This window comes from Oncorhynchus mykiss, chromosome 8, assembly GCF_013265735.2.
Source record: "Oncorhynchus mykiss isolate Arlee chromosome 8, USDA_OmykA_1.1, whole genome shotgun sequence".
NCBI lineage: Eukaryota > Metazoa > Chordata > Actinopteri > Salmoniformes > Salmonidae > Oncorhynchus > Oncorhynchus mykiss.
Genome location: NC_048572.1, coordinates 35,387,658 through 35,396,302, shown reverse-complemented (window position 1 = coordinate 35,396,302; position 8,645 = coordinate 35,387,658).

The following is an 8,645-nucleotide window of genomic DNA, read 5'->3' as shown; positions in this document are numbered from 1 at the left end:
GCCATTTACCATGTCGATCAACGCCTGAATAGAAACCTAGTTCACACCCCCAATTTTGAAGTCAACATAGTCGCTACAGTCCCATTAGTTTTCTTTGTAGCCTCGTTTGAATGTTGCGGTTGCGCACATTTGTACGGAATGGGGTGAGTTTACGTTATGTGTTTTACTTTTCTATTATCTATTTTCTTTCTTTCTGCATTGTTGGGAAGGGCATTTCACTGTTCGTCTACACTTGTTTATGAAGCATGTGACAAATAAAATGTTGTTTGATTTGACTCGCCTAGCCACGCTAGCCTCGCCCTCATATGGGTGCTAAGCACGCTGGGTAGTGTTACGTATCAACTGCCATTGACAGCCAATCCAGTAGGGGTTGGAAGCTATGTTAAGCATCGATTGGTCCTTCACGTCTCGATATCGCGGAGGATTTGAACCAAGTTCAGCTTTTACCAACTATAGTCCCGCCCTGTTCAGCTCCCTCGCCCATACTCGCATCGCTCAACGGTCCCCCCGCCTCAATGGTCCCCCGCTTCTCTCGCTTTCCTTTCATTGAAAGTAAGTGGCTTCCGATGTTTCACTGAGCGAAGCCGCTTCCTAGTGTAAACGCAGAGTTAGTCTTCTAGGCTAATTGTTGCCAAGCTTGAGAGAACTGTGTTCAAGTGGTTGCCTATACTAATGTCAAGTGTCATTTCTGTATTGTTGAATGTAATATGTGTACCACAGTTTAGTCCTACTATCATCATAATATGAAAATCAACAAAAATGGACTTGTGCCCAGTTAGATGTGACCAGTCACATATGTAGGCCTTGTCCATCAGGTAGGTCTACAGAGGACAGGACACTGATCTTTTCAGAAAAGGGAAAGCACACAGGCACTGGAACAGGGTGGGTGTAAAAGAGACCACTCAGAGCGATGGGAGACTCAGGATTACCAATAAAGTGCCACAACACCACCTCCCTAACAGGATAACACAGCATAATAAACTCTTTTCAATAACCAAACTTATTATAACTGCTAACCCTATTTAATACATTATTCTCCGGCTTACACATACACACCCTGGCTGTTCTAACCACAAAAGAGGATAGTATTATAGCTAAGACTATGCATGGGACAGCTTGTGAAGCCTTAATATTGACTTTAATTGGATTTGTAAATTGTGTGGCTAAATTAGTGCATTCTGTAGCTTCCCTGACTTAGTAAAATAAGTGTACGGGAAAGAAAAAAGGAAGTAGTCTCAAAGTTAATTAATCGTGGCAGGCCCCATGCTTAATTAAAGTTTCCTAATGTTGTGAGTTAATGAGTGAATTGATTGAACAATAGAGTGGATGCCCTCCGCTCCTCTGATCATCTCACCATAGGGACACACAGAGAGGAAGAGATGATTATAGAACCAAGTGATTACCACTAAGACACACACACACACACACAAACACACACGCTGATGTACACACACACACACACACACACACACACACACACACACACACACACACACACACACAAAAGAGTCCCCTTCAAACTTCCCTGTCACAAATACCCAGTCGTCCCATCGAGTGCTCCACGTTAATTAGCCAGGATCAAAACCTGCAAATCCCTCCTCAGAGTTTAAACTGCTTCACTAAGCCCTTCCTCCATCATCTACCCCTGCTCCCCTGACACACACACACACACACACACACACACACACACACACACACACACACACACACACACACACACACACACACACACACACACACACACATATATATACAAACACAGATACTGTGTAAACAGACAGGGACACACATGCACAGAATTACTGACAATTACTGGCATACACACAGTCTGGCAATTTCTCACCATCAACACTTTTCATAAAAAATGAAGGTAATTACTGTACAATTATATATTGTTACTGTTATACAATAAAATGAGTTGAGTCTGTATTTGCACTTTGTATTACAGTATTAATAAGATGTTAGACCCTACTGCTCTCTCGGCTCAGTTCAGTTAAACAATGCTTATAGACACAGTGACAAGGGAAGATGGCCCTCTCCTGGAATGTTTTGACTTGAGTTCATATTGGGAATTTACAGTCGTTGCTTTATATACATTGTTTGATACTTACAAATACTGTACCATTTATCTGAATTTCAGGCAGTGGGTGTGACTGTGCATGAGTGTCTGTATGACCATTTTCTCTATGGCCTAATAGACTATAGTCGGTATTAGTGTGTACTCATGCTGCTTCTATCATTTCCCACTGATTGACTCACCAACAAACTCTGAAGAGCTCTTTTGGGTCTCACAGATACAGCCTCTTTCTCTCGTTTCCTCTCACTCTCTCTCGCTCTCTTTCTCTCTCTCTGGAGGAAGAGATTAAATACTCTGTGTCACTAAGATATCCATGAAATAGGCTTCATAATCTCTTTGAGAAAAAAACTCTCTCTTCTTCAGTTGTAGAGTGAAATAATTTCTGAACAAACTTTTAAATAACACTGCAGTCAGCAGGTTTTCTTTCTGAGTCTTTTGACATCTTGAGAACTTTGCAGAGAAGCAACCGTCTCAACTCTTCCCAAACCCTTTTCTTAATCTCGGGTAGTTCTATTATTACGAGAAATGTAGCGTAGCATCTTATCTTGGTTTGGGTTGCATACTTTCAAGGCAGCCAGAATGACTCATTCTAATCAGTGAAATTAGTTGAAGAGGTGATGCAACATGAGAGCAACCCCTGGTATGATAGAGATGATGTGCTAGCCTTGGTCTAAATTAGCAGAGGCTGCCCCCTGGTGGGCTAGGAGGAAACCACACTCTAGGGCCACAATTTGATGTGTACAGTGACGGAAAAAAGTATTTGATCCCCTGCTGATTTTGTACGTTTGCCCACTGACAAAGAAATGATCAGTCTATAATTTTAATGGTAGGTTTATTTGAACAGAATAACAACCAAAAAATCCAGAAAAGCGCATGTCAAAAATGTTATAAATTGATTTGTATTTTAATGAGGGAAATAAGTATTTGACCCCTTCTGCAAAACATAACTTAGTACTTGGTGGCAAAACCCTTGTTGGCAATCACAGAGGTCAGACGTTTCTTGTAGTTGGCCACCAGGTTTGCACACATCTCAGGAGGGATTTTGTCCCACTCCTCTTTGCAGATATTTTCCAAGTCATTAAGGTTTCGAGGCTGACGTTTGGCAACTCGAACCTTCAGCTCCCTCCACAGATTTTCTATGGTATTAAGGTCTGGAGACTGGCTAGGCCACTCCAGGACCTTAATGTGCTTCTTCTTGAGCCACTCCTTTGTTGCCTTGGCCGTGCGTTTTGGGTCATTGTCATGCTGGAATACCCATCCACGACCCATTTTTCAATGCCCTGGCTGAGGGAAGGAGGTTTTCACCCAAGATTTGACAGTACATGGCCCCGTCCATCGTCCCTTTGATGCGGTGAAGTTGTCCTATCCCCTTAGCAGAAAAACACCCCCAAAGCATAATGTTTCCACCTCCATGTTTGACGGTGGGGATGGTGTTCATGGGGTCATAGGCAGCATTCCTCCTCCTCCAAACACGGCGAGTTGAGTTGATGTCAAAGAGCTCCATTTTGTTCTCATCTGATCACAACACTTTCACCCAGTTGTCCTCTGAATCATTCAGATGTTCATTGGCAAACTTCAGACAGGCATGTATATGTGCTTTCTTGAGCAGGGGGACCTTGTGGGCGCTGCAGGATTTCAGTCCTTCACGGCGTAGTGTGTTAGCAATTGTTTTCTTGGTGACTATGGTCCTAGCTGCCTTGAGATCATTGACAAGATCCCCCCGTGTAGTTCTGTGCTGATTCCTCACCGTTCTCATGATCATTGCAACTCCACAAGGTGAGATCTTGCATGGAGCCCCAGGACGAGGGAGATTGACAGTTCTTTTGTGTTTCTCACATTTGCAAATAATCACACCAACTGTTGTCACCTTCTCACCAAGTTGCTTGGCGATGGTCTTGTAGCCCATTCCAGCCTTGTGTAGGTCTACAATCTTGTCCCTGACATCCTTGGAGAGCTCTTTGGTCTTGGCCATGGTGGAGAGTTTGGAATCTGATTGATTGATTGCTTCTGTGGACAGATGTCTTTTATACAGGTGACAAACTGAGATTAGGAGCACTCCCTTTAAGAGTGTGCTCCTAATCTCAGCTCGTTACCTGTATCAATGACACCTGGGAGACAGAAATCTTTCTGATTGAGAGGGGGTCAAATACTTATTTCCCTCATTAAAATGCAAATCAATTTTTTGACATGTGTTTTTCTGGATTTTTGTTGTTGTTATTCTGTCTCTCACTGTTCAAATAAACCTACCATTAAAATTATAGACGGATCATTTCTTTGTCAGTGGGCAAATTTACAAAATCAGCAGGGGATCAAATACTTTTTTTTCCCTCGCTGTATGTATCAGGCACAAACTTGATTCAAATCATCAAATATTTTCTTAATAGTCAACTCACATTTACATAGTTTTATTCTAGACACCTCATCCCATTTCCCTAATCAATATAATCAGTTCAGACAAAGACAGAAAAATTATATTTTAAAAGAGGAAGCTAAATATTTTAAGCATATATTTATTTTATTTTCCATCTCATCCTCACCCTCTGAATGAGGATTACTGTAAGGAATTCTTTCCAAATATTTTTTTTGTTGTTGAAAATGACCAAATGTACAAAAAGATCAGTGCGATGAGGAATAACTTTTTGAGGCTATTAAATCCTTTCAGTCTCGAAACCCCCCCAGGGCTTGATGGCATAACATTGGAGGTATTTCAAGCTTCCTGAGTGGCACAGTGGTCTAAGGCACTGCATCTCAGTGCTAGAGGCATCACTACAGACACCCTGGTTTGAATTCAGGCTGTATCACAACCGGCCGTGATTGGGAGTCCCGTAGGGCGGCACACAATTGGCCCAGCGTCGTCCGGTTTGGCCGGTGTAGACCGTCATTGTAAATAAGAATTTGTTCTTAACTGACTTGCCTAGTTAAATAAAGGTTAAATTTAAAAGCATTTTTTATATACTCAAAGCTACATTATTATTATTATTATTAACTACTCCTATATAAATGGTAGTCTGTCAGGTACTCAGAAGGAAGGTCTGATTTCACTATTATTAAAACAAGACCCAAATGGCAAATATAAAGATCCAGTCCATCTAAAAAACTGGAGGCCTCTAACACTTTAATGTTGTGATGCAAAAATACTAGCGAAATGAATAGCACTTAGAATTAAAAATCTTTTACCATGTATTGTTCATCATGATCAGACAGGTTTTTTACATGGACGATACACTGCAGATATTATACACCTAGAAATAATAGAACAACATGAAACGTCTAAGAAGCCAGGCCTGGTATTTTTTGCAGATTTTGAAAAGGCCTTTGATTTGATTTATAAATGCCTGGAGTCCCTTATAGAATGGGTAAAAGTAATGTATAGCAACCCCAGGTCTAAAATAGTAGACAGCGGCTACTTCTCAGAGATATTTGAAATGTCAAGTGGAGTTAAACAAGGGTGTCCACTGTCACCATATCTATTCGTTATGGTTATCGAAATGTTAGCTTTTAAAATCCGATCAAATAACAACATTCAAGGATTAGAAATCCAAGGCCTATAAAGAAAGGTGTACATGTATGCCGATTACACAAGTTTTATATTAAGTCTAATCACTTATGTAGTATTGAGCGAGTCACTGGTGCTTCCTGCTTTAGTGTTTGTCTGTAAGCAGGAATCAGGAGGATAGAATTGTGGTCAGATTTGCCAAATGGAGGGCGGGGGAGAGCTTTGTATGCATCTCTGTGTGTGGTGTAAAGGTGGTCTAGAGTTGTTTTCCCCTCTGGTTGCACATGTGACATGCTGGTAGAAATTTGGTAAAACTGATTTAAGTTTGCCTGCATTAAAGTCCCAAGAAACTAGGATAGTTGAAAGATATATGGCGCATAGAAATCTGAAGAGGGTGGCCAGCAGAGATAGCTGGGATGGGCTGAGGGAAGTTGAGGTTTGGGATGTGGAATTGGAGACAAGTGGGACTGGAGTTGCTAGGCGGGGGATAGAATGACGGTCAAATATAAAAGTAAAAAATAAAGTCAAAATATATATTTTTTTAAGTTAGTTGGAATGACACTGATGGGCAACGTTGTTACATCTAATGCCTGTTTGCCTTAGGCTGACGCCGTGCAGGTGTTTTTACATGTACACATGCATATACACACACTCACGCACATGTAAATAGTGCCATACATGCACTCGAAATGTATTTGTTGTCCTTGATGTCTTTTGTTTTTGCATTGTTTTGTTTTCCTTAGTTTTTCTCTGTTCTTCATTTTGTTGGTTGTTGGTGCAAGTGGGCTTGGGAGGGCACTTCGGGGTGGGGAATGGAATTATTATTATTTTTTCTGGTGGCGGGCGGGGTTCTTGGATGGTTGAGGGGCAGCTCTCAGGGAACTGTGTGTGTGTGGGGGAGGGGGTGTCTTGGAGAGCTGGTGGCCGGGCGATTGGGAGCTTGGGCCGGTGGCTGATAGGTCACTGCTTCGGGGCCTTGTTTTGACCTTGTGGTAGATCTGTCAACATTCCCTTGGCAGGGCATTGACCCAGGTTGCTTCTTTGGGTTGCTCTGAATGGGAGTCTGTTAGATGACAATGTAATGTAAATAAATGTTGAGCCGCTTCACTGAAAGTAAATAGTATGTTTTAATATTACATTTAAAACATATTAAAATAAAGACAGTCTCGCTCCACCCCATGTGAGAAGAGACTAAAACAAAGAATGCTTTTCAAATATGCTAAATAAATCAAATGTAAATTAAAAGTAGGGGAAAACAGCTATTTCCAAACCTTCATCCAATCCCATCCCCTTCCAGCCAGTGAACAGACAAAGAGGCTAGTTCTAAAACAGGTTTATTGATGTGTGTACAGTGATTGTCTGTGCACCCCAGGATTACAGAAAGGTGAGAAACAATCAGCGTTTAGCGTTTTCGTCGCTCCAGAGGAATGTGATTGCTGTGAGGTTATTACAAGTCAGAGGTCAGCTGTGATGTGGGGGTCAACCGGATAAAATAATGGTTTAAGTAGAAGTTCCTCCTAACCACAGATCTATAGTAGGATCAGATTACATTCACCCAATTCTAACCTTAACTATTAGACGGAATGAAACTATTTCTGACTCTGAATCAGTGGTTAGGGGCAACTTCTACCGACTCAATGGGAGAATAAATTACAGGATAAAAACGAAACAGATAAAAGGTCCAAAACAACAAAGAATATTAAAAACTAAATGAGCCAAACAATTTGGCAAACATAATTTCATTTCACCTGCTATATCATAATAAATTTTAGAATTGGCATGTTCAATAGCAGGATATCCCATGGATTGGACCAATGGGGAATTTGGCTGTCGTAATGGGGTAGGTAACAGAAATGTTACTGAAATGTTTTAAAGAACTCTGTACTGTGTTTGAACCTGACTAGTTCCACCCCAAACCGAGGGACTTGGCAACTATACTACTAACTGTATATTGAGGACTGTGTCATCAAACTGATCTCAGACCTGCTCTGAGCTAATCTGGCTGAGGTACTGAGGACTTGGGGAATACTGAATGGTACAGTCCAGCTAGCACATTTTGGTTCCTTGGAAGTTGTGGGAACGAAGTTTCTTGGTTTTACATTGGTTGTGGGAACATACATTTCCTGACTGGTAAAACGGAGAATTTAATTTTTTTTTCTGAGAACAGAAGTGAACATTTGCCTGTTATGGGAACATTTTATCTTTAGGTTGCCTGGGAGGACCCGAGAACATTTTACTCTGGTTCCTTGAAAGTTTTCCTGGGTGGTTTTATTAACGCTTTTATTTTATTAACGCGGTTTTTAAATAAATTCCTTAAAACCTTCACTGAACGTTTCAGTAAGACTTTTAATAACAATGCTAGCTTATTTTTGGATACATTTTTTGAACTTCAGGCACAGCTAGGAAACATGGAAATGGGTGTCCGTAGGCTTAATCATGCAAACTTTTTGTTGTGACACAACACCTATCATTTTCTGTTGTGTATCCGTGGAATTAGCCCACTGCACCACCAGGATGGAGCTAGCATGCCATGTTTTTTTTACGCACACAAAGCTTTTCATTTTAGTCTATTCAAACAGACCCCATTTAAAAGGAAACAGGCACTCATTAAGATCAGGTGTGGCCAATCAGTGGGCGCAGCCAACACCCCTGAACACACTAACAAGATAGAGGATAAGAGTTTTGTTGATGCTGAAAAGAGAATGTAAATGTTTTAGCCTCAAATGCTAAACGTTTTTTTTTTTTTATGGAAAGTTCTTAACATTCTTGGAACAATTTGAGAACATGCCTTTAAATAGTACAATTAGGAAACGTTATGCTGAAGCACCACATCTCCCACAGAAGAACAGAATGTTTCTAGAGCATTACTAAAATTGAAATGACATGTAACCATATTAGAACTATTAGGAAACAGATTATTTTCTTGGCATTAAATTACTTTAACAAAGTTCCTTAAATGTGATGAGAATGTTCCAAACAAAGCAACTATCCTGCACCATTCCCAGGAGGTTGCATGCCAAATAACAATAGGACAACCACGCTCTCAGAAACATATGGCTCACAGAACGTTGT